At 35.4% G+C, this 25458-nt stretch overlaps 1 protein-coding gene and 1 pseudogene across 1 annotated transcript in view; both read right to left on the minus strand.

Annotated features, from left to right (window-relative positions):
- Positions 1-25458, minus strand: part of Ndst4 (N-deacetylase and N-sulfotransferase 4) — a 261838-nt gene that overhangs the window by 225323 nt on the left and 11057 nt on the right. The gene's annotated exons all lie outside the window — the stretch shown is intronic.
- Positions 4479-4625, minus strand: LOC127223130 (uncharacterized; annotated as a pseudogene).

Raw genomic sequence — 25458 nt, forward strand, 5'->3', positions numbered from 1 at the left:
AACACACCGCATTATATGTTTGTGAGTCTGAGTCCCTGAATACAGTTTTGAATTTCCCCAACCTAAGACTTTTAGACTCTATGTCCTTCAGAAACTTACAATGTAACCTGAGAAATAAATTACAGTAGTGTTGTTTTAACAGAAAAGCAATGGCATTGGTTACTGGACTTAGGCATTTTTTTAATAATGTCAACAGCAGTTTAAATTTCCCTTACATACCAACTCCTAAGGTAGGTTCTGGGATGACTTTAAATTTATCTAAAGATGGGAGAGAAGTCTCACTGTTTAAAAGTACTGGCTGCTCTTCTAGGTGTCTTGGGTTTAATTCCTTGCCCCCATGTGGCATTGCACATACATCTGTAACTCCAAATCCAGGGGATTCAACACCCTCCCTGGCCTCCCAAACAGCTACCAGCCATGCAAGTCATACATAGACACATTAAGGCAAAATACCCACACATTAAAAATAAATAAATAATTCATGAATACATTTACTTAATTGCATCATCATAGTCAGTGCAGGGTTTCTTTACTGCACCATCTAAGCTCAAAGGCAAGCCCAAGGAATAAAAGCAGCCCCTAGGCATCTTCCATGCAATTTATTTATTTATTTATTTATTTATTTATTTATACTATTTCAACTTCATACAAGGTCAGAAGAAATACAATAATGTTCTGGTTAATCTTTGTCAATTTGAGCCAAAATGGAGTAGATGGTTAGATAGAGCCTCATATAAGAAACTGCTACAATCGGATTGACCTGTGGACGTGTGTGTGTGTTGTGTGTGTATGTGTGTGTGTGTGTGTATGTGTGTGTGTGTGTGTGTTTATGTATGTGATTTATTGATTAACAATTGATGGCCCAGTCCCCTTTCTCCTTGCCACCCCAGAATATGTAGTCCAGAGTTGAGTAGGAATCAAGCTGTGGGTGTCATGGGGAACAATACAATAAGAGGCATTCCTCCCTGGTTCCTGCCTCTACTCCTGCTTGTGTACCAGTCTTAACTTCCCTTGGAGATGGAAATATGAACCAAGGAAATCCTTTCTTCTTCATTTTTTTTTTTATTCAGTGTTTGATCATAGTAACTGACAAGCAAACCAGGACAAATAATTTCAGTATTATATATTCGGCAACCAAATTCAATAATAGTCATATAGGCGGTGCTTTACAACTGTACATGTTTCCCCTAAAATTTATTTCAGATGTTTAGAATTGTGTAATACACACTTCATGGGAGTATGGCAGGGACCCAGGGGGCTGTGACTTATAATCTGCACAGGAAATCAAGGAGCATTAATTCTATGTATCCTGCAGGCACACAGAAAGCAGTCCATAGTTGGTTTGAATGCTGACAAAGATAACAGGTCTATCAGACTTCACAGCTATTATAAAAAAGAAAATATGCCTATGTGTTGTTTAGTTCTCAATCCTGGGCATAATTATTATGCAAGTTGGGATATGGCTAAGAATTACGACAAATATTGTAACTATTTTAAGCTTAGCTAACCTAAACTTATATAAACTACTTTAAGCTTAAACTTTTCACACTATAGAATTTTTCAGTGATAATCTTTTTTCATTTACATAAAATTTATCAAATGGAGAATATAATATGGCAGTTCATCATTAGTTGACTGCCTGAAGTTCTTTCTATATGATCTCAAAATCCTACAGTATTTCACAATAAGATGAAATTAGTGTGTGGAATTTATTGGGTTGGCTTTTCAGAGTAGTTTATGGCCATGACTTTCAAAAACCTTAAATAGTTATAAAAAGTGTATCTTATACACTTCATATCTAAAACTTTGTATTATTTTATAATTTAAAAATTCAAAATTATTATATCTTTTATCTGTTGTGGAACTTCTAGTTTTTTGTGTCATATGATATGAACAACAAACTTTAAAACAAAAAGAATTTTGTTATTTATTTACAGAATAAAATAAGAACATGGAGACCAATCTTTTTCCAGAACATGATGAATGACACATGCTATAGGAGCTGCCACTAAAAGAAATAATATCCACATTTTTCACAATGCTGGGATCACTAACACTAAAAGCATACAGAAGCTTCAGATGCAAGTAACACAGACACACAAGGGAACTGCCACATGCCACCTGATCAAGAGGCAGTAGGGAGGAAGAGAAGGGAATGGTCACTGTGTTTGCCATTAGGGAAGATGTCCACATTAAAGTTCTAAATCAGCATTTCTCATCCTGTGTGTTGAGAAACCTTTGGCAAACATGTATCTCAAAAAAAATTTACTTTACAATTCATAACAGTAGGAAAATCACAGTTATGAATTAGCAACACAATAATTTTATGGCTTGGGGTCACCACAACATGAGAGAATGTATTAAAGGGTCATAGCTTTAGGAAGGTTGGCAAGCACTACTCTTAAGGAAGTTAAAGTTCAGTCTCAAGGACAGGACAAAGTAAACCAGGGAAAACACTAAAACATTCCAAATTGGAGCTGAAGGTGTATCTTTGTTGCACAATTTCTCTAGCATGTGCCTTGAATACAGTTCCCAGCACTAGGAAATATGAAAAAGAAGGAAACAAATTCAAGATAGTAATAAGTTTAAAAGTCTTGGCCTGGCCAAATTTGTAAATTTCAAATCAAATATACCATGGGTATACCGAAGGTTGGCACCATAAGCAAATTACAAAGGAAAGGATAATAAAGACAAAAACAAAAATTCCACTCAACTAATTAAAAAATGGAATACATTGGATGTGATTTTTCTTAATATTTTTTTCATTTTAATTAAAATAGAATTACATTATTTCTATTTCTCTGTCTTCCCTTAAGCCCTTCCTTTTTCTTTTCCCTTCCTCGCCTTCTATAACCACTTCTTAGTCTCTCTTAAATGCACAGCTTCTTTTTATTTGATTATTTTTTGCCTATATTTGTAAACACACACACACACACCACCCATTGAGTCCATTTAATACCCAATAGAGGGGAATAATTAGGGTCTGGTAATATTGATTTTTTCCAAGAATATGAAGCAATGGGGATGTTTGTGTTCTCTTGGTTGAAATGCACATTATTAGGATGGCTTTGTGAAACAGTTTTGTATTAATTATGAAGATAAACATGTTCATACTCAATAATTAGGGAGCTGTACTTATGGGACAACTTGACACTAGTGTTAACATATGAGACCTTGAGGCCAGAAAGAAGACTTGACAGAAATGCACTTGCATGCCTTATAATATGAGTTCCATCCCTAGAAGGTGGCATGTGTTTGTAATTCCAGCACTCCAAAGGAGATATAAGAGGTGGAGACAAGACAGTACTCTTCAAGTTCAAGTGACAGCTAGTATAGAGTAGGAAACATAGAAGTAGATACTTGGAGTCTCTGCCTCAACAAAGGAACACAGAATGAATGCACTTATAACAATTGTCCAGTGACCTCCATTGGACACCTGAGCACATACATGTGTGTGTGTGTGTTTGTATGTGTGTGTGTGTGTGTGCACAACAAATTAATACATTTTCACAATTTTTAAAAAAGAGATGACAATTGTTTTTCATTTTCAATGTAAGAGATGTAAGAGTAAAGGGATTTAATAGTTTTCCAGAAAACAAAACTAAATACGTAAATAAGTAAACCTACTATACAGAAAGGGAATGCAGCAATTTACCTAGGTGATAAAAGAATTAAAATATAAATCAATATTTAGTCAGATCCTAAGTTCCAAACAGTCACAAGTAGATTGAGTTATCAACTTGACACACCTGGAAGGGGGAAAACAATTGAAATTTCCTCCATCAGTTAAGTATTTTCCTATACACTTACTTCTACAGCAGAATATCACAGTCCATGGATCCCCACCAGGGTAATAAAGAGAAAACCTCAGAGTAGTGGGACTTAGGAAAAAATTTTATCTGATGGTTGCTAGACTTTTCTGTCTGAGGGGAAAAGTATGAAGTACAAACTTTCTGCTGGTAACCTAAGAAAAAAGGAACAAGCACACACTTTCCTAACAGCAGCCTTCTCTTTATTTCAACTTCAGTAATCTCTTTCTTGATGATCTCTGCATGCATGCATCTCTCTCCTGCCCAGTTACATATTTCTCTTTCCAGTTACAACATGTTTACTTATCAATGCGTTTTTTTTATATAAGCTCCCACTCTCACACCCACTGACTCTCAGAGATACTTCATTCACTCTTTACTCACTCACTCTTTCACCCACTCATGCCCTCACACTCCTCTCATGTTTCTCCTTCTTCACCTCTCACTCAGCACACACACACACACACACACACACACACACACACACACACACACACATATTCTACATACAACTTCACATAGTTCCACACAGCCTTCTATCTTCTCACCCCGCTGCTGCTACTGCTGCCCATGTTTTCTCAGCTCTCTGCCTCCCTACATCACTGCCCTCTGCCCTTTGCCTCTCTGCTTTCTGCCTTGTTACCCTTTGCTCGTGTGCCCTTCTTTCTCTGCTTCCCCACTACCACAAATTATGCAGTCACGTTTTACCACATTTGGGGAAATTGCAGTGGTCAGCACATCCGGAGTGTAATGGATAAGCCTCACCCTGGGAAAACTGCATTCAAGATCATGGTATCTCCCCTGTGATGTGGGGAGCCTCACTTGGGAATCATTCTTGATAAACTGATAACCTAAACACTAATTGTCACCTGCTGTAACTCCAAAGGAAGCTCTCTGCTCTCTCTGTCATGTCTATGGAGAGTTTCTTGATTGGTAGTTTATGTAGGAGTGTCCATACCACTCTGGGTGGTCCTAGGTTGCTCATGCAGACCATGAGCCAGAGAAAGCAATCCAGGAGGAAGCATTCCTCCATGCTCTCTATTTCAGTTTCTGTTTCCAGTATTGTGCCTTGAGTTTCTACCTTGGCTACACTTGATAATGAACTGTAAAATCTAAGATGAAATGTAGCTTCCACTCCCTATGCCATTGCTTGTGCCTATGGTTTTGTCATGGAAACAACACCCAAACTTGAACAAAACTAATTCTAATTATGTGATTGGAAACAAAATCACCCCAAACAAACCAAGCAACACAAATAAAAAGAAAACTTCAAGCAGTGGTTCACAACCTTCCTAATGTCGGGGCCTTTTAATACAGTTCCTCATGTTTTGTTTACTTCCAACTGTAAAGCTATTGTCATTGCTACTTCCTAACTGCACTTTTGCTCCTGTTACGAAATTATCTGTGTTCTCTAAAGGTCTTAGGCAACCACTCGTTTTTGAGAACCACCACTTCACTGGGTAATTAAAAAACAAACAAACAAAACAAAACCAAACAAAACACCAATCTTTAGTATTCCTTCCCTTCCTTCTGCCATCTTTCTGAGCATGAAAGATGCTGCATGTTCTATGAAAACGGTGACTTGTTTTTGATGAATGACTGATTCCTTGATATATAGACCATCACTAAACAACTGACCATCTACCATCTCTAGGGCCCCCTCTGCTCTGGAGGAGCACTGAATATTGTGTAATGTATTACTCTTAGGATGTCTAGCCACTGAAATGCCAAACATCAGTCAGATTCAGTTCAGGATATTCCCCCTGCATCTATTATACCAGAATTCAATGGCAGAATTTTTATCAGTTCCTTCCACTGTGTGATCTTTTGATAACATTCTGAAAATAAAGTTTGCTTTGAGGGCAGAGATAGCTACTAGCTGACCAAAATTAACCATAGATGTTTTGGAAAACTGAGGGCAGAATGAAAGGCAGGAAGTGGGACTTAGATATAGTTTCGGTCCTTTTGGGTAGAGGAACAAAAGAGATAGGAGGTGACTAGTCACTTCTCCACTGTTTCTGTGATCACTCATGTTCTTATATTGATATCTGACTCCCATGTTTTTATTGCTAAAGAATAATTATAAAAACACTTCATCTGGTATCTAACTCAGATCATGCAATCAATCAGGAGATAGCCACTTGCCACTGGCTTTGCAGCCACAAGAGACACTGTCACTGTAGATGGCTTTACCTCCCTCAATCCAAGCCTTCTGAGTGAGTCTGAGATTTTCTCATTGTAGCTGCCCATTCCTGACCCTAACTCCACAGGCACCTGGGCTCCAAATGCTGCCATAGTTAGCCACACACCACCCATCAGCTCTGCTTTTAGATGGCCATGTGCCTTTACTTACCACCAAATATGCTTCTTCTATGCATTACTGTGTCTACTTTTCTGGTAGCTGACTCCATCTCCCCATGTGCTACAAGTGTCTCCTGAACCACCTCTTCATGCCACTATCATACCAGTTCATCCAGGTCAACATATGGTTGTAATTCTTATGTTGCTGTGACCACTACACACTCTCAGCTCTCAGCCAGGCATGAGGAGCTGTAGCTGCTCTCAGCCAGGCTGTGCACTACTTGTGTTCTCTGCCCAACCATGCTATGTAGTGACAGCCAGCCTAAGGTATCACTTGCATTGTCAGAAGATCTGGTGAGACACCTATGGATTTGGAAGAGTGGAATTAGTTTTTAAAAAGTTTTTCCCTATGGTAAAAATGGGAAATATTACAGTGGAAGGTGGGCTTGCCATAATGTGAATCTCAATCATCATCAGTTTGTTAATTCATGTTTTATCCCTAAAATGTTGTTTGATATCAGTGCCAAATTTAAAAAAAAATGTCTGAAAAGATACAATCCTTAAAAAGACATACTAATGAAAATTAGAAAATTATCCACATATGGACAAAGGAGTTTAGACCCTAAGCTATCTTTTGCACTACAAAACTGAAGAGGAGTGGCTCAAAGTTATCAGAAAACCAACATTCATTTATCCAATTACCATTCAAGAATGGCCACCAGATGATAGGTACCCTCAAGGCTATTCAGGAGTTATCTGGGATCTTTTAAAAATGTTAGATGTGAAAAAATTTAAGGAAGGAACAATTTTATATCCTATACATTTATCTTTTGTGAAACATATGTTAAATTCCTGGGCCCCCCAGAACAGAAATATTCCATAAGGCCTGAAAGATTTAATCTCCAGCAGTATTGGAAGCTGGTCCTCAGTTACAATGGAAAATGTGGTGATGAGATGAAGCTAGAGTCATAGAACAACAAGGTAGGGCTACAATTTATGAGATTTCCCAAGATCAAGGTGAGGGTTGTTTTGCTTATTTGAAAAGACAGATTGCATTTGATGATCATATATTGTCTCTATGTCATACAGCAGCTTTGAATGCTTGGGGCAAGAATAAAGAATCAGGAAAGATGACTGAGCCATTTACTGTAATTATACATGGCCCAGAATAAGCCTTTACTGATTTTTTTCTTTTACAAAGACTGAAGTCATCTGTAGAAAGAATGATATCAGACTCAGAAATTAGATAAATATTAGTTGAGTTTTTGCTTTTGAAAATGCTAACTCAGAATACAAAAGAGTTATTGGGTTTTTAATGGCAAGATAAATACACATAGATGAATGGAATAGAAATACAGCTGATATTCTCAAATGTTTCTGCTGTTCTCTACAGATATATCATGCAAAAAGTTTTTTTTTTTTTCGTAACCCCAGTTTGACTAAAAATTAAAGCTGGTTTGGAGTTGGAACATGGCTCTCTCTCCTTCTATAAACTCAAGTGTGCTTGTAAAAGTAAAATTCAAAATCTATGTCTCATGTGAGAATAACCATCTGGTATGGGACAGAAGAAAAACCAAAAGGGATTAAGAGATTATTCTGTTGCTACTAATCTCATAATCCTTTGGTTTTGTTTTGACTCTTTAAAACTTTTCAGAAGGTATAAATAATATCTGTTCCCTCACATCCATCAAGGGGCAGACTGAGATTAAACAAACAATTTACACCAATCTTGACCTAATTTATTAATCACCTGGAAAAGTAAACATTGATGAGTATTTTGAAGTCTGGTGGCAAAGTAGAAAAGGCATTTGAGTAACAAATACTCAATATATTTAGATAGGTTCATTCCTCTTTAATTATGGCACAACTCTCTCAGGACACCTGATTTCATGGGTTCTATGAGCTCTGAAATCTCTGTGTCTTACCACCTCTTTATATAATCACATAGTCCCAGAATGATATTCTTTTATTTGCTACACCCATTTCTTGGAATTTCTCAATGGGTATTAGAATTTCATGCTTTGGCACTTGTGGAGTATTTATTGGCTAGATGAACACAGTCCTCCATAAAATGAAGCATAAAGATATAATAATTGTCTCAGACTTGTAAGCCAGCTATACCACTCACTAAACTGTTAAAACTGATAAAGTAGCATGCAATTATACTCTGCAGGAAAGAAAAACAGTCCAAATAAGGAAATTGAAGATAATGGTTCTTCATATCCTTGGTCCCTCTGAAGATGCCTCCTGAAATTCTGAACTGTGACTTCTTCCTGAATTCCTAGATACTTTAAATACACAGTTTAGTCAATGACATGGCTGCTTCTTTTACTACTCCAAATTTCCTTAACTATTAAAGTTTATATTTTATCATTGAACATAAAAAAGTATGGAACAAATGGTAAGTTTGTTTTTGCATAAAAGAAAAGGAAGAACTGGGAAAAGCAATGTGGGGATCAACAATAACTCAGATTGTTTTAAGGGGGTTGAACTAAGGGAGGAAGAGGGTTTTTTTTTAAAGGAAATGGCTGAGTTACTTTCACTTTTATTTGATACAGATAGTACAACACATTGTTTTCACCTATTGCCATGGCATGTATTCTAGAGGGCATAGGATTTCTGTTACAACGATTTGTATATATTAGTAAAGATTGGAGATTTGAATGTTTCTCTTTGACACCTTAGTGGAATACATGGGACCTCCTTTGTGAGTTTATAAAATGAAACCAGTGTACCCTGCTGTGAGTCATACATGTAGACCTCATCATTACATAATAAGTCTTCTTTGTCTGAGAAAATTACCCTAAAATTGTAGGGACTTGATTCTTAATGTGTTCTCTTCCCCTGGCTGATCAGTTAACAAAATCAGAAGATATGAATTCCATATATCAATATGAAAAGAAACTTATTTTGGTTCACCCTCATGAAAAGACAAGTTATTTCTTCACATCTGTTTCAGGGACTGGTGTACACCCTCTTATTATTTATCAATTTGTAATAAAAGAAATCTTATCTTCCATTCCAGTTGGCACTCAAGGTAAATCTTGAAGCACAATGGATTTTTGCAGTGCCATTTAACATGGTGGGGTTTAGTGTAGGGGAGAAAGGTGCCTAATGTAAGCCAGCACCTCATCTGGGATTGGCACAAAGCAACAATTTTGATCGGCAAGTTATTGAGAAACAAAAGAAAGGTATAAATAATAAGTAACAAGGTGGCATGCATCAAATGAAGTCTTGAAGTATATGCAAATGAGAGAGCTGTGTTGCCGAAAGAAAATATCAGAAAATTAAACTGACCTGAGCCTTAGCGGGGCAGTGGTACTGAGCTCACACCACACCCACAGCTCTCAAGGCAGATGTATATGTAGGAAACATCACTGGCCACAGGGCAAGGATAGTCTAATTTTGGTACTGACCATTAAGTGTCTTTATTTCCACCTAATTACATTTTTTCCTCGTTTTGATTCTATGAAATTATAAACATTACATAAATATATGTTCAAGTGTCTTTTCCAGTGGTTCAAGTTGATTTAATTTTTTTCTGTAGCACACCATTGTCTTTCTTCAAATTTGAAAAATGACACTACTATGACCAACAATGCACTTAGTGACAAATCACACTAAAGTGATAGTGTTCATTTACACTTTTACAAAAAGAAGGGCACTCCTGTAGCCTTCTAAGTTACATGTAATCATGACAGAATTATGTTGAGGTTTACAGAGCTAACATACTTTCAAAAGGCTACTGATTTGCCTTGGAGGTTCTTTCCAATTTAATTTAAGTTCCTTATCCAGGGAGCAGCTTAGATGATTTGTGGTTTCATAAAGCATTCTGAAAGGCCATTTCATTGGCCATAGGAAATAAACTTGGAATCAGATTCCCTGTTCCCAGTCTATGATAGAATGCCACTTTCACAATGTGCAGTACAACTTTTATTGGAAATTGTTGTATAGCCGTAAAGCCAAACTCTTAACTATATTTCTGATCATGCTCAGTGAATAAATATTTATGTCATGATTTAAGCATATTTGTACACATCCACAATTATTACTGCTCACATAAATATTATTTTCCTTATTCTCAGACTGGTAATCTTTTAAAAAATGTTAAATTATAGAAAAATAATTGTTCAAGTATCTGATTGCTTCTGATCAAAAATTTCTGTTTTGAAAGCTTTGGTATAGAGGGTCATAATAACCATAGCAACAGAAAATTCTGGTGAGAAAAAGGTGCATCATTTTAGACTATTCTTACCCCCTTTTACTTGTTTCCCTCCTAACATATAATGAACACCAGCACATTGCTTGGCTCTCCCTTTCTTGTATGGTGAATTACCCTTAAAATTTCAATTTAAATGGACTTAGTATTTCCCAAAGATCATACAATTTAAGCAGCTTTTATATCCATCAGCTTTTCAACATTAATAAAAATAGACTTGTTTTACATTTGCATATTAATGTAAGTTTAGTTACAAACACCTTGAATAGCTTTATCGTAATGCCCCTGGCTTACTGTTTCATTTCATCCTCCTCCACCATACATGCACTTTTTAAAGTAAAATGTTATGTTAAGATGAAGAAACATGTCATCAAGTATTAGTTTATACATAAAACCCAGACTCAAATATGAGGGCCTGCCATTCTTAAAATTGTATTTATTAATATGGATCCAGGCAAATAGCATTGCTTTGTGAAAGGATTGATGAACAGTAAGTCACAGACTATCAATAGTCCTGTGGTTTTAAGAACAAATTGAAGTAGAGAAAAATCATAGAGAATGCATTTCTTTAGAAAATAAGTCATTTGTAAAAAGGCACCCATATATTGATTATATATATATAATGCATGTCTCATATTGTTGTATATTATATATGTGTGTTATATAGATTGCACATTTATTTAATATATATATATACATATATATACATATATATATTAAACATATATATATAAAATACCAAATAGAAGGTAACTAAACAATATGTAGTCACAGAGGTTTGTGGTTTATATTTAGCCACTGTATGAACAGAAACAGGTTTACTCCACTTCCGTGTTCTCAGTACACTCACTCTGAAGCAAACCCCTGCTGTCAAGTGCCTCTTGCCTCTTGCTTCTGCTAACATCAGATATAATTTCTCAATTATTCATGCCGCAGCTCTCCTTAAAGTGAGTCTGGGTGATCTTACTCCCACCCCTCCTTTAGGTCTGTTAGATTGAATTTCTGTGTGCCCATTGACACTGATAGGACCAATTGCAACTCTGATTTATAGTCCCTCTTCATAAAGGACTTCCAGGTCTCATTCTCACGCTTTGCCCACTGGCATTCACATGAATCTCCATTTTGTACGTCCGTCCTCAGTCTTTTTTTTTTTTTTTTTAATCTCATTGTTGCCATGATCCATACCTGACCTTACTTACTTTTTGTTTAAGTACTACTGTAACTACTGAACAGCCCCACATTCAATACTGTGTACTTGGATAGCTGATCATTACTCTAACTCTCAACATGAGTGTGAACCAAATAATGTATGATGGGATTTCTCCCTCTCTGTCTCCCAATTCCTCAATCTGTCTGTCTATCTATCTAATTATCTTTCTCTCTCCCTCTCTCTCTATCTCTCTTTAGTGTGTTTGTGTGTGTGTGTGTGTGTGTGTGTGTGTGTGTGTGTGTGTGTGTGTGTGCATATCTGTGTATAGCGTTATTTGTCTCTAAATAATTCAAGGTCTAAATCATAGAACCATGGAAAATGTCTTTTTCTTTTCTGGTTTCCCACTTGCTCACCATTTAACTTTCATTTAAGTATTAAGCAAGCCCTCCAAATTATTCAGCTGCAGAATATCTTTGGAAACTTTACTGCCCTGTCTAGTCTCACAGAATTAATTATTACTCTAATTTTTGGCATCTTATTCTGCAATACACCACTGCGTCTCTAAAGACATATAGTCTGTCTTGTCTCAGTTCCTCCCATACATCCCAGATTGCGATTTTCTTCTCAGCAAGGAGTTTGCTTCAGTTCCTGTTTACAAAAAACCAAACATATAATAAAGGCAAATAGTCCTATAATTTCTCACCTAATTAGGAATGAATTTTCAAATTCTTAACATGTCTGTGAACCCAAACTACTTTTCAGATTTGTCTTCACATTTTTATATAAAACTGATATCTAGTCACATTAGACAAACATGACATGCTTTTACATATCAGAGTATTAAGTTAAGTCCTTCCTGCCTGGACATTCAGTTCACTTTTATACAAAGCCAAGAGTTTGGTTTTGGATAGTTATTTAACAGAATAAAAAATCCTAATGGTGGGGTGTGATATGGAGGAGATATTTTTAAGACAATTGTTCAATTTGTAACACTATATCATGTTATGTTCCAACCATGGAAATATAACACTTAGTTTTTATAATAAAAATTAGGTTTTCTTTGCTTAATAAATATATTACTGCAGATTTACAGTTAATATTTGACACTTGATTATTTTCATTTTGTCTTCTATTGTATACATAAAAGAGTGATTTGTAGACAGTGATGAGTTTGTTACATGTGACTAGAAGTTTCTACATAGCAATGCTCCCACAAAGGAGAAGGGTTGTGTTCAGACAGGAAGTAGTATCTGTATACCAGCTTGATGTTTTTCAGAGCCAAGCATGTGGGTTGATCACATCAATTTCAAGGCTCACATAAATGTGGACTGTTACAAAATAATGAAGTTAATAAGCAGATGCACATGTGTACATACATAAATTCATGATAGTTTGCCAGTAAGTTAACATGGCAAATTCAAAATAATTATTTTATGTCTTATTAATGTGAGACCACTAATGCATTAGATCAAAAGAATGCTTGTATTTTGAAAATAATATGTGTGGAGTATCTAAAGGCAATATTTATCCTTAGCAAGCTCGGGGGGGGGGTGAAGAATTAATCATTGCTTTTCACCAACTGCACTGGAGACATTACTGTATTTAATAATTACGTTTATGTTGAGTGTGCATATATGTATATGGTCTGTGTATTCATGTGAATAAACATGTGCACACACATGGCGTGTGTGTGTGTATGCACACTCACATACTTCCACATATGTCTTCCTCAGCCACTTTACACCTTACAAATGGAAACAGTCTGTTTCCAACCCAAAGTTCACTGATTCATCTAGGCTAGGTACTGAATTTATTCCCATAATCTTATGCCTCTGGGATTAGCTACAGGATACCAAGTCCACCCATTTAAGTAGGTGTTCAGTGTCTGAACTCTAGTCCTCACATTTCCTGGCAAATAATTTCCACACTGAACCTTCTCTCCAGTCTAGTGAGGGCATTTATTTTACTAAAGCCAGTTGAGTCATGTTAGTAACAGTAACAGATGCTGCTATACTCATTATTCCTATCTTTGCATTTGAATGGCAGCATCATATTGAGAATATCTGTGGTGATACAGTGTTTATATATTGTTTATGATTGAATAAAGCTTGTCTGAGGATCAGGATACCTTAGATACCAGGCAGTTATGGTACACACCTTTAATCCCAGGACTCAGGAGACAAGTAGATGGATCTTTGTGAGTTCAAGACCACCCTGGGCTACATAAGAGTGAATCAGTCTAAAAGAGCAACAGAGCTCATACTGTTAATCCTAGCACTAGAAAGGTTCATAAGGAAGAAGCAAAGGGTCTCATGTGAGATTCAGTTTTCAGTCACAGGATCTCCATTTCAGCCTTGGTAGAGGTGAGAGCTACTGGCTGGCTACTTTGCTTTCCTGATCTTCAGCTTGAACTCCAGTATCTCTCTCTAGTTATTTTATTACTCATGCTACAGACATCACTGCATATGGAAATTCAGTATATCTCAAAATTCTAATTCTGAAGCAAGGACAAATTAATTATCCATTGGCTGCATTCTAAGCTTGAGTGTGACAGTGTCTTAAGTATATGCTATGTCTGCTTCTTCTCCCTACATACCATGAGGCAATGTAGAAAGTGATTCACTTTTTTTTTTTCACATTGTATTTGGTTACTTTGAAATGTTGGTCTTGTTTTTCTTATTTGTCTGAAAACAAACTATTTTAATACTGTACACCTTATTTATTTTTCTTTACATCATAGGACACATTAAATAAAGACATGGCTTTCTCTGAAAAGGTACAAGTCTAAAGTATTGTTTCATGATTTGAGGTAAATCCAGCAATGTTTTAATTTAGCCTTTTCAGGTCATGTTTCAATGTCAAGATCTCTTTCAATCTCCCTTCTTTTCAGTGGCAATGGAACAGAGTTAAAATTATACTCCATGGGATATCCCAACTTTTATTTTATTTTAAGGTAGAACAGTATAAAGGGCTTAGAATTTTATACCCTTTGCCTGTAGTAAAAGTTAATTGTGCTTTTTATTAAAAAATTAAATGGTTTCATAAAAGTCAGGACAGATGAGTAGCTGAGAGTGGGAAGCACTCTAAGGTTACAAACACACACACAGTCACACACACACACACACACACACACACACACACACACACACACCATCGTACACATAGCAAATTAGATTTATTAAAGCTAGGAATCCAGATCTCACGATTTTCTACATTATTACAAAGTACTGTAAGTACTGTCCTTCCTCAGTTCATTCCCTTTCCAACTTCTTCACAGTTCCCATAAAAAACTTTCGCTTATCCTGCCACAATACACTACAACCATAGCAAGGATTATTTAGTTAAATAAATTATTCCAAAGGAATTCATTTATACCTCTGGGAAAATTCTGTGTCTCTCCTATTTCATTCTATAAAATGACACAGGCCGTTCCCCATTTGTACTGATGGTTTAAAAAGACATGAAAAGGGTTTCAGGCCCCAGAAGAATGGCCTCAGCACAGGAAGCCACTCATCCCAGTTTGGAAAATTTTGTGAATGAACTAGTTAAAACACCCTGTATAAATCATTGATTGTAAGCTTTAACTGAACTTACAGGGTGCACTTATTTCTTCAGAGACCTAAGGAATTTTCCACCTTCAAGTGTCCTGTATACTGCTATCAAAAGAGTTAATAGCTAAAGAAATCCAGGAACCAAATTTAAACTTGAAAAGTTTAAGGTTACATGAAGTAAACTTGGTGAAAAATTTGAAGGTAAGAGCTTGGCTGGATGAAGGCCAAGTGGAGAAGAGCTTGCTGCATGAGTCTGAAAATTCACATCTTGATCTCCAGCACCCTCATGTGCCTGTAACCCCAGCACTTGGAGGAGGGAGGACACATAGATCCTGGTGTCTCTCTACCAAGAAGAAGCTCTAGCCACAGCAGTGTGTTATGAGTAGCTTCTCACCATCCTGGTCCCAGAGCCGCATCAGCCCCAAATAACACATAGAGACGATGTATTAGATATAAAGCTGTTGGCCAGTTACTAGGGTTTCTTATTGGCTAGCTCTGTCTTAAATATTAACCCATTTCCATTAATCTAAGTATTTTCACATGGTCTTGGCTTACCAGAGAGAGTGTCGGGACCTCTGCTCTATTGGTCCTACATGTTGAGTCTCCTCCTATATCCCCATCAATCCGCCTTGTCTCCTAGTCCCACCTATCTTGCTTTCCTGTTGCCCAAAAGTACTTCATTCATTAACCAATATGAGAAACATATTTACAGAATGGTATCTCCCATTAGCAGTGTGCTCTAGCTTCAACTGAGAGCAATGGAAGAAATCATTTCTCAACCTTTAGCTACCACACAGATACAAATGGGAGTGTGCATATGCATATCCACCCCTCCCCAGTCTTATTTTCTCTCCCTCCCTCTCTCACACACTCAAGATATATTAAAATGTGTGTCATGAATTTTGAACATAGCATAGTAAGAAACAAATGGTAAGGATCCATCTTAGGTATGACAGATATTGCTTGGGGACATTATGAAAATCCAGGAATCTAGGAAGTAATAGGATTTGCATTTCAAAATAGGATTAGCAACACCCTGAAGCAGTATTTTATAAGGACACTTCTATATATGCTAGCACTCGTCCTTACTCTCACAAAATTACAATTAGTCTCCTGTCAGTCACAGGAGATATTCCAGTTTGTTGGTGCTTGCCTGAAGTCACAGATGACATTGAACTTTCTTACCTAGCACTTGTCATGTGCTGTACCTACACCCTGTGCACTTTTGAGTATGTCTGGATAGGTAGCAGAGATCTGTCCAAAGGAGAACAGAGGAGACTGGTGCAGGAGTTCATCATGCTTCCCACAACTGCATGAAAATTAAAATATGACCCATTGAAAGCTATTCTCAGTCTGTGGTTCTATCAATACAGAAATGGTGAAAAGCAAACTCATGGACAAACAGAAACTGATGTTTTCTTGACTACTTGTAGATATAATTAAGCACTTAGAGGAGCAAAAATTGTTTAAAGTAAATAAATTAAGTCAATTTAAGCACATCAATAAATGACCTGCTTCTAAATCTATAATTTAGGATATTAAAATTATTTCCAATTGCCCATATAAAAAATAAGTTTTGGAATGTAACTTCATTGTAGAGAATAACTAAAATAGCCCCAAGGCTATATAGTTTATTTACATTATAGTTAGATTTATGATACCTCCATGGTAGTTTAATGTTACAGATAGAGAAATATAGATAGTTTTAAAAGCTCTAGAAGCCTTGTGAAATTATAATTATGCAAAGTAACTTATTTTACAATTATAAATCGAGTAGCAAAACATGATAAATTGAAAATAAAGATGTTGAATACCAGTTCTTATGCTCTTCCTATAATTACTGCACACAAGTCTCCTCATAAAATGAGTTGTATGATTCATCACTGCTCACTAACAGTGTAGGGGCAGGCAACATCTGTAATCATTAAAAGGAATTTGGATACCTCGAGGAATAAAACAATATATTCTCCATAATGTTTTCTATGTATAGAGAATTTATTAACAAAGCAAGAATTTTGATTTATATTTAGTTTGTACATATTTTTAGATTTTTCTCATAGCAACCTTTATTTGAACAGAAAAATAAACTCATCAAGAATCTTATATTAGCTTGATAATGTATATTGATTTCTCCTGCAATGAAGTCAGATTTCAGATCAAATCATCTGTAAAAATTTATCCTGTCATTTAAGATATATTTTAAGTATTCAAGTTAAGCTTAAATAAGTATGTCCAAATTTTATTATGTATAAACATAGTGTTTTGGCACATGTGTATATCATTTATTTCAATATTTTTGTTACATTTCACTTTATGATTATTATTGGTATACTTGATTATACTAATACTTCCTTTTTAATCAAGAAATTGTTGTGAATTGTTTCTAATGGGGGGAGGTTGGTATCATTTTCCTGTTCTTTTAGTTCTAGTGTTGGTGAGTCAGGAGGATAGCAACTGAGATTACTTTAGGCTTAATATTGAATTTTTAGTCACTCTTGGATATATAATAAGAATCTTTATTAAAAAAGTAAGAAAGAAAGACAGTCTTGAGAGTAGCAGATAGTAAATAAGTGCAAAGTTTTCTTTTTGTATTAATTTTGGACAAAAGCATTTGACCAAGAAAAACAGATTTAAATCATTTACCAAGATATATTAAGATTTTAAGTACTTTAAGTCCAGAAAAAATCATTTGTCATGACACTGAAAGAGTTATAAAAGTTAATTTCAATATGCCTCTACCACATTTAAACAGTTGAAAGATGTACTTATATTTTAAATATCAGTATCTTTCAACTGAAAAAATCATTTATGCATTTGTTATTTATTACAAAGAGATGAAAGACCCACTGGTAATGGACTCCATATTTTATTATATATACATCTAGTAGGTAATTGGAGGAATTAGATACAGTGATCTTCATATGAACAATTCAGTTAACATTAAATGACTTCACAAAATATATGGAGTTATCAATTTAAAATATTCCACATCTGAAATGCTACAGTGAAAGATTACAAGTGAATTATTAGAATCTAAGAAAAATAATCAAAATATATTTTAAAAGTAGAAATGTTTTTTGGTAAAATTTGTATTATTCAGTAAAATAACTTTTACTCTTGGGCATACTTCTTAGTATTTCCCATGGATAGGTTCATTTAATTTTCATACATTCAGAAACTTTTGGTTGAGATTATCAGCATTAATGTGTGAAGGCAACAAGTTTTATATATCTAACACACAATTGTAGTGAAGAGTCTTTCTTTTCCTCAACATGTAGTGTTTGAAATACTATTTTAATCTACTAAAGGTAATTTTTCTTAATCATGTCTTTTTCATTAAAACTTATGTCTCACATATATAGAATTATATGCATGCCAGATTTTTTTTTTTGAAGAAAAAAATTTGAAAACTGAAAAAAGGCTTCTCATCATTCATTTTCTATATTAAAAATAGCCAATAGAAACAAACAGAATTTTACTTCTTTGTTGAGCTAACAAAGGACTAAACATTCTTCGAAAAGATGACTCGGTATTTTGCTTTCATTGTTGTTTTGGAGGAGGAAGCTGCCATTGAAATTTTCTACCTGAAGAATGCAATCAGAAGGATGCAATCAGGCTTGTGTTCTTTTGAATCATTAACAACATACCTGGGTCGGGATTTATTTGGGTTTATTCTTTTTCAGCCTTTATGAACAGGGTTTATGAATTGGAGAATCATTGTCACTCATTGATTTTTGAAAAAGTCACAGCTATTATCTCTTTTAATATTGCTTTTTTATTATTTTCAGGAGGTATGATTAGAGTCACCACTGAAAAGCATTAGATTTTTCAGGCTACATTATAATAACAAAATCAATTTTATTCTGTTTCTAAGAGACATAACTAAGTGAACATAGAAAGTAGAAGCAAAAAGCTCACGCACCCACAGAAACATACACACATACACACAATGATTTAATGCCTAAATTACAAAACTCTGGATGAAAAAAAATTCTTAGAAAATATGTTTCAAATATGATATTAGTTGTTTTATAATGTAACAATTGAGATCAAATTCATCAGGAAAATATTGTAATTCTAAATTCCTTAAAGTCCAAAGTAAACCCCAGTGGTTTATAATATTAAATCTTACAGATTGAGGTTATTAAAAATATTACTGGAGTATTTATCAGTTAATGGAGACATAAAAACATTAAAAATAGATTAACAATAAAAAATTGAAACAATGAAAACAACTGAGCAGCAAAATTAACACTTTTCCAAACAGTTACTAGATCTCTGCCCACTTGACTGAAGGTGTGTCCTTCTCAAACCAGGAGAAAAATGAGATTCATTTACTGATGATAAATTTTAAGAAAACTGGAAAAGACTGCCAAAATAAAAGGTATAGAAGGAAAAAAAAATGAAGACTGTTTTAAACACTGAAGCTGAACACACACTATAGAGAGGATGAAGAAAAAAAAAAATTAACCAATCTCTAGCGAACATTTCAACTAAGACATTAGATTGGATAAAACAAATTGTACTGATTTTAAATTGAAATGTCACAAATGAAAATAGTAGCTAGTTTCAAAGCAGTATAAGGAGCCATTTTTAATGACTAAAACAAGAATAATAAAGAAATAGAATAATTTCAAGAAAAACAACTTTGTGGTCTCAAAAGGTGATTTACTTTTTAAACATTTATTCATTTTTATTTTATTTGTATGGATGTTTTGCATATAGTTATGTCTATGTGTATATAGTACCCATAGAGACCAGAAGGGAATGCTAGAATCTTTGGCATCAATGTTTCAGAAAGGTGTGAGCTGTCAGACTGGTACTGGAATTTGAACCAACATACTCTGTAAGAGTAGCCAGTGCTCAGCCATATCTCCAATATTCACAAAGATATTTTAAAATTAAAACACTTTAACATAAACAGAATTATTTAGCAATTTTGAAATATCTTAAAATAAAATATCCAAGCTTTAAGAATTTAGAGCCTGTATAAATAACAAATAACAACACTTCAAAAGCATGTACAGTACACAAAGCATGTACAAGACAAGTGATTCAGTCCTAGCACATGATAGGATCATTAGTTTGATGCTAGTCTGAGCTTGAGTTCCAGGCCAGCATGGCTATGTAGCTAGACACTGTTTCAAAAATTCAAAACAAGTAAATAGTCTACTCCCAAAGGATCACACATAATATATCAAATAGTTACATGTCTGATATGCAGAAATTTCTTGCAAACATGTCTTCTGAAAATATCAAACTGCACCTTACATCTAAAGCCACATGAAAACAAACAAAAAAAATATAAAATTGAAACAAGAAAAGCAGAGGTTGTGTTAAATGTGTAAATAAAGAATAGTAATTAAATGTATGAATAAAGCATTCAACCTTATGATCAAGAAAATGAAAAGCTACAGAGTGCCAAATGTTAAAAGTCTGACAATATTAAAATTGGAAAGATGATCCAAGAAAATAAGTTTAGCAAAGTAGGTCTAGAAGTATTAATTACAAGAGGATTAGTCTCCAAAATGACTGCAAGTGGAGGACTTTTCATAGATTATACCACACACACACACACACACACACACACACACACACACCTATGTTGCCAAAGGGGGGAAAATCTAACTTTGTAAACAAACTTGTAAACAAATGACACTTTCACATGCAGTGACTTTATAAAGGAAATGAAACAAACCAAATTCACGATGCTGAATTTTCTTAAGTGGATAAGCATGACTTACCATTGGGAACATCATAGTAATAGTATGCATTATGATGTCAATGGCATGAGCAAAATTCATGCAACTACCAAATAAGTTAGACACTGGTTAGTATTCTTTCTAGAATATATTAAATATTAACCTTCTGATAATAAAGAAATATTCATACTACTTCTTAGTAAGTTACAGACATTGCCTAGTATTCTTTGTAGAATATATCAAATACTAAACATCTGAAAATAAAGAAACAATTCTGAAGACTATTTGATGGAGTGGGGAGAAGTGTTTGTCAAGGTGTAGTCATGGAAAGAAGCTGTTGCTGCAGAGACTTTATTGGTTGACTAGCACTGCAATGATGCACAGATGTTAGACTGATCAGATCCAGAAGCTAATCACTTCATCTCAGCTAGCTTTAGCCTGCTGAACAGCCATTCATTGCCCATCTCTGTGCCTGAAGTAAGGCCTGTTTTAACAGATAAAAACTTCTCACAATCTATCAGTTTATTACACTAGCAGCTTCCAACAACCCACAAGCTAAGGATGTCATCAGATAGCCTGCAAGCTTTATGGAAAAGCTTCTCCATCTGGCTATAACTTCCTTTTGATGTATACACAAATGTATTTAAAACTTGCTTCGACTTAGGAATTTCTTTGTTCTGTAAAACAATAGAACTTCATGCAATTGTTTCTATGTTGTAACCTCAAATTTGATGTGATCTATGTCTGTGTTCCTGAGCCAAGGTCACACAACCTTGACTCTAGAAAGAAAAAAACAAAACAAAACAAACAAACAAAACTATCCCTTATTTCTTTTAAGGTGAGAGCTGTGGGGTTTGTTGTTCTTTTTTCTTTTATTTTGTCTTGGCATGTTCATTGGAAATGATCAACTATAGGAATGGACTAAAGAGATGATTCTGTTCTACACAACTAACAAATAGGGAGTGAAAAATATAGGCGAAGCCCAAGCTGCTCTAATGCATTAGCTTGCTTCCTGATTTATAGTAGCAGTGACACATTCCAGCTCCCTCAGGACTGTAGAACCGAGGTGCTATTTTCCATTATAATTCAATGTATTCAGAATAACTGTGTATTTCTACCAGGAAAACAAAAGAAGAATTTTGTTTTTTGCTTTGTTTTCTCTATAGTCATATTTTAGATATGAAACCACCTTTGTGATAAGTTGATAATTATTAAAATAAAAATATCATGGTTTATGCCAAGAAGACAAATCATATTCTAAGCTAATTAATTTATAAGTCAGTATATATATATATATATGTGTGTGTGTGTGTGTGTGTGTGTGTGTGTGTGTGTGTGTGTGTGATTACTGTGATGATAATACAGAGAATACACCATCTTGACTCTCCCCAGAGCATATAAGGCTTTGCCTTAAATTCTCTATAAAGGTTCACTTTTCTGTATTTCTTACACTTTGACATCTTGATCAATCTTGGCTAAATACCTTATAATACCTTCCACTACTATAATTTGAGTAGGAAAGTTACCGCCTTATTCGAATTGGGTCCTTCCTCTCATGTTTCAGAAGTCAGTCTTCAGCAATTACCTTATATATAAACTAATCCAAGTACACTTAAATATTTCTGTGAGTTCAATTATTACTATCTAGCTTTTTCTGTGCTAATAAATTCAGGGACTGCTGGATCTTTAGATATAATACAGTTTGTGTATAAAAACATAATAGTCTCAGCAGAAAACTCATTCGTCACAGGGCTTGATTTAAAATATACGTTTATGGTCTTAGTGGTGGTATATGCATTTCAGATGGCCAAGGAACGGAAGATGACTGAGTCAGTAAAGTGTTCTGCACACATGCATGAGAACTGAGTTCAGATCTCCCACACCCACGTAAACACTGACCCACATGACACTACATCCTGGGATAACAGTACTGTTTATGGGGGGAAGGGTGTTCACACATGGGCAGGAGAGGGTGAGAGAAACAGGTGGATCCACAGAGCACATTGGCTAGTCAGTTCTAGTCAATCATTGATGAGTTTTAGTTTGAGTGATAGATTCTGTCTCAAAAAGTCAAGTGTAACTGAAGATATAGAGGAAGATATCCAACATCAAACCATGGTCTCTGTATGTGCACACATATGTGTGCATGGACTTGCAAATAAACATACAGCACAAACCCACACATAAAATAATATTGATAAATAAAAAAATATCCTACCGCAGTAAAATGAGTTGATATCCGTGACACAGAATAACATGAAAGCATAGGTATACAATGTATGTATGTATTTCTAAAATTAAACACATTTACAATGACTAGTGCTATCAAGACAGTAACATTAAAATAAAAAGAACAGAATAATTAGGCGAGGATTTAGCTTCCTTGTTCTTTTGCTACTCAAACAATATTCTAAATTTCAGGGTTATTTATGAGAGTATTACGTGAAACATCTCTCAGTGATGTCAAGAGTTGTACTGAAATTATTATTTAAAGGGTCATAAATAACTAAAATTGAAAATGTTCTGATGAATTAGCCTCCTCTATTTCATGAGCACAGCATTGTTCTTAGTCAAAAATCTTATCATGATCTCTCTCCTCCAAGAAATTTAAATTTACTCTGCTATTTCCTGTTCTCTTTCTCACGAGAGTCTTCCAATATGACTACTGTTTCAACACATGGATGAATTTCGTCTATGAGAAACTGCTTTGTTATGGTCCTAAATGGTTCATTCAACCTCTCTTATTTTCGTACTTAATTCACTTCCTTTAGTTATTGTGGCTATGCTTGTATCTATGAAGCTCAAGGATTTTTAACTGTATGTATATCACCACATTGTTGAAAAAAACAACAAAGAAACAAACAACTTTTGTCTTCCAAAAGCTTAGACAGGGATGTCCCATATTTAGCGGAGGTAAAATTAATAAAGTTACCAGTACCTTAATCATATTACCAAACTTTTCAGTACTTTTTCATAGTACAATTCCATAGACATTGACTGACTCATAGAAGCCACCGAAGCCATGGAATTTTCTACTTATTTGTTCTTCATTGAACATGGGGACTACAGTCAATTTTACATCATGGACTCTCCTGATAACTTCATCCTGAGATGACTTTAATCTAACCTTCCAGTTAGGCTCTCTTGTAATTTCCTACTTCTTCTTCTTTTAAATTTAAATTTGAACAAGCTTGCTTTACATATCAATCCCAGTTCCCATGTTCTCTACATAAACCCCCATCCCATCCCCTTTCTGCTCCCAGAAGGGTTAGGCCTTCCATGGGGATTCTTCAAAGTCTATCATATATTTTGGAACAGGTGCCTGTCCCTCCCCCATGTATCCTCTATGTGGAATGGGCTCCTAAAGTCCATTCTTATACTAGGGATAAACATTGATTTTTTTTTAACTTAAACCAATTATGCAATTTTAATATCACCATTATATTATCAAATAGGATAGGGAAATACATGGTTAGACTTTGGAAATTACTCAGTAATAACTATAGTTTAATTGTGGTGGCAAGTACATATCAGGGATTGTTTTTTATTTTAATTTATTATTAACATGTGGATCCCAGTTCCCTCTCCAAGCCTTCATCCCTCCCTCCCTCCCTCCCTCCCTCACTTTTACACTCTCTGCCCTCTCACATGCACCCTGGTCACCTTCCCCTCCCATTCCCCTACCCCAATTCCATATGTAGTGAAATGCCATACAGGTGGGGTTATGAAGATCTGACATGTCATTTGAAATAGGGACTAGGACCTCTCTCCTGTCTCTAGGTTAAGGCAGTTAAGGGGGATGTGTTAGCAATGTGCTTTTGTGCACCAGGGATACATCCTGGTTCCACTGTCTGAGGTCCCTTAGACTACTCAGTCCTTCTGGCTGAGACTCATATTCAGGGGGGCCTGAGTCAGTCCTATGCTGACTTCCCAGCAATCAGTCTGGTGGCCCTTAACTCCTTCTTGTTCAGGTAAGCTGTCTATATGTGTTTCTGAAACTTGGTTTCGTCCTCTCCATCTGCATCTGGGTTCTAGTCTGACTCAGTGTTTAGTTATGGGTATTTGCTTCTGTTTCCAACAGGTGCTAGATAAGGGCTCCATGATGGTGGATAAGTTAGTTGTTGATCTCACTACCTGGGAAGGGCATTTATGGTAGCCTATCCACAGATGCTAAACTTGTTAGTGGGCTGCAGTCTTGTAGGTCTCTAGACCTTTTTTTGGGTTCAATTTTCTCTTCAAAACAATATTGGATCCTTCTTTTATGTTTTCTCTCTCTGTCTCTCTGTCTCTGTTTCTCTCTCTCTCTCTCTCTCTCTCTCTCTCTCTCTCTCTATATATATATATATATATATATATATATATATATATTCCTCTTTCTCTCTCTCCTGTTTTCTATTCCTTTCCAGACTCAATCTTCCTAGTCTCACGTGTTTTCTTCTCATCCCCATCCCTTTCTCCTACTTCTCTCTCCATTCACTGTACCCCACTTCACCTGTGCTCTGGGGGACTTGTCCCTTCCTGCTTCTGTGAGGAACTTTATATGGATCTCTTAGAATACATTTTGTATCCTAGTTACTCTAGTGGTGTCAACTATAGGTTGGTGATCCTATGCTCTAGGTCTAAAATCCATATATGAGTGACTACATACTATGTTCCTCTTTTTGTGACTGGGTTACCTCATTCAGGATGGTTTCATCAAGTGCCATCCACTTGCCTGCGAATTTCA

Source organism: Phodopus roborovskii, unplaced genomic scaffold (assembly GCF_943737965.1).
Source record: "Phodopus roborovskii unplaced genomic scaffold, PHOROB, whole genome shotgun sequence".
Taxonomy (NCBI): domain Eukaryota; kingdom Metazoa; phylum Chordata; class Mammalia; order Rodentia; family Cricetidae; genus Phodopus; species Phodopus roborovskii.